This window comes from Penaeus vannamei, chromosome 30, assembly GCF_042767895.1.
Source record: "Penaeus vannamei isolate JL-2024 chromosome 30, ASM4276789v1, whole genome shotgun sequence".
NCBI classification, from domain to species: domain Eukaryota; kingdom Metazoa; phylum Arthropoda; class Malacostraca; order Decapoda; family Penaeidae; genus Penaeus; species Penaeus vannamei.
The window spans coordinates 1952363-1954862 of record NC_091578.1 but is presented as its reverse complement, the minus strand read 5'-3'; the positions used below and the strand labels follow the sequence as shown (position 1 = coordinate 1954862).

Here is a 2500-nt window from a genome sequence, read left to right as displayed (position 1 = left end):
CATCTATCTTTAGGTCTGAGACAATGGGAATCAGAAATGTTAAAAGACTATTGATGTATGACCTTTCTTTGGCAACCTTTTCACCTGAACTTCTGCCTAATAGGTTACAGATGACTTAATACCAGATACCCCTTAAGTATGCCATTTCCTTTAATTTCATTCCTTATATATAATCTAAAATGGTCTGTCCGCAACTACGAAATAATTTCTCTACATATCCCTTTCTACCACGGAGACGAATATCCCTAAATTGATACAGTAATAAATTACAAATAAACAACTAAAGATACATGTCAACTATAATGATAATAATAACAGTATTGGTAATAATAATAATAATTCAGATGATAAGAGTAATTACAATATTAATAATAATAGTAATAATAATAATAATAATAATAATAATAATAACAGTAGTAGTAGTAGTAGTAGTAGTAATAATAATAATAATAATAATAATAATAATAATAATAATAATAATGACAATGATAATAACAACAACAACGATAATAATAATAAAATAAACATGACCCGAATCTCAAATATTCCACCGATCATAAATTCAGAATTTTACCTTCAAAAAAATAATAAAAAGAAATAACAACCGCCCAAAAATCAAGAATTTTTTTTTTTCGACGTCTGGCAAATCAGACAGATACGACATACGATACAACCGGGCGAAGATAACAATACCTCCGCCAACCGCACCTGCCTAGTCTCGGAGCTTCGAAAAAAAAGTCTCGGAGCTTCGAAAAAAAAGTCTCGGAGCTTCGAAAAAAAAGTCTCGGAGCTTCGAAAAAAAAAGTCGCGGCTTCGAAGCAGAGGTAAAAATCGAAGCTTTTTTTTTGTGTACCGTAGTGGATCATATTTTTTTCGTACTTGTTCTCATATTTAGTTTTATTTTTGTTTTTCTTACATTCTTCTACCGTTTATTGTGGTGTATTTTCTTACGTTACCTAATAATAGTGTTATAATAGTGTTACCTGCCTGCTGAAAACACATATATGGATTGTGCAGTTGTGACATACCTACATGCATAAACACACGCATATAGTCTACCTGTCTATCTATGTATCTATCAATCAATCTAATTATCTATCTGCCCATCTATCTACCTACCTATCTACCTCATAAGACTAAAAACGTCCACATAATTACCTACACATGTACACCTTTTATAAACCTACACACTCACCTAACCTAAAACAAAGAATGAAGAATTATATATATTCAGTTTATTCTCACATAATTTGACTTTTGTGTGGGTTTGAGTAGTACTTCACACCATTATCTACTGTAGTGTACTGTACGTATCTTTATTAGCATTACATTTGCTGAATATGATTGGAAACTACAACCAACATGGTGTCAACTTCCTTCTTTCCTCCCCGCTAACTTTTAATGCAACTGTGGTATATATTCTTTTGCAGTGTCTCGTGATGGTGTTTCTTTTCTGGCTGGTAGGTTAAGAATAGACAGTGCAGTCATGTGTCATGTACATGCCTTTATACACCTCACAAGAAGGCCCAAAGTGGATTGAACTCGTCAGTATACATACCAAATGATGAATCTTTTTCGCGAAAGTCTGAGGATATATGGTCTACACGTGTATACTCTTTATGTAAACCTCTTATAAACACGCGTAGAGTTTGATTTACATAAGTGCACACACCACTATATGTAAACCCCTTATTCAAAAATCCTATGAATCGAATATATGTAAGAATATACCTACCAACACCTGTACACCCTCACACGAAAGCCTACTGGAAACAGACGGTAGGCCTACAATGCCGAGATACAACCACCGACACTTTAACACTTCAACACCAACCCTGTACACACCAAACACCACATTTTAACACTTCAACACCAACCCTGTACACACCAACCACTAAAATCCGAGACACCGCCGACTACCTCTTGAACCCCCTGTGAGAACAAGACCACTGGCACTCCGCAACCCCCTCTATCTCGGCGTGCCTGTGAAAAGTGGCACCCTCGGCTGACATGCAGGTCGCAGGTCGTCGTGGCACAGCATAGGATGTCGTCTTGAGCGTGATCCCCTGGTCGTTCTGGAGGAGGTGGCGCTGCATTAAGCTCGCGGATTCTAACGATGGCGGGAGGCAGAAGAGCTGGAGGGGATCGATCGCTTAATGTCCGGGCACAGTCTGTTTGTCGCTGCAGCGGGTTTTGTCATTTCATCTTTTTTGTTATTGTTGTTGTTGTTGTTGTTGATGGTACGGTTGGCGATGTTTTGTAATTCTGTAGGTATTGTTATTGCTTTTCCTACTGTCATCATGATTGTTTGTTGCTATTGCCATAATGCAAATAATTGGTATTACTAATATTATCATTATCATCATCATATGATTTTATTGTCATTATTATTATCAGTGTCATATAACAAATTCTTACCATTATTATTCTTATCATTACTGTCACTATTACAGTTACTACTACTATAATTTTTATTACTATCATCATCAGTGTTATTCTT

The 2500-nt window shown here is 35.9% G+C and overlaps 1 protein-coding gene across 5 annotated transcripts in view; it reads right to left on the bottom strand.

Moving 5' to 3' along the window:
* Positions 1-2500, bottom strand: part of LOC113823232 (monocarboxylate transporter 5-like) — a 72343-nt gene that overhangs the window by 35199 nt on the left and 34644 nt on the right. Inside the window, exon 1 of one of the 5 annotated variants that reach the window (XM_070142823.1) lies at positions 1921-2051. The exons of 3 other annotated variants lie outside the window; for them this stretch is intronic. The gene's annotated coding sequence lies outside the window, so the exon portion shown is untranslated. Of the gene's footprint in view, positions 1-1888; positions 2052-2500 lie in introns of those variants that run through there. One more of the 5 variants, XM_070142822.1, reaches the window with a different exon arrangement.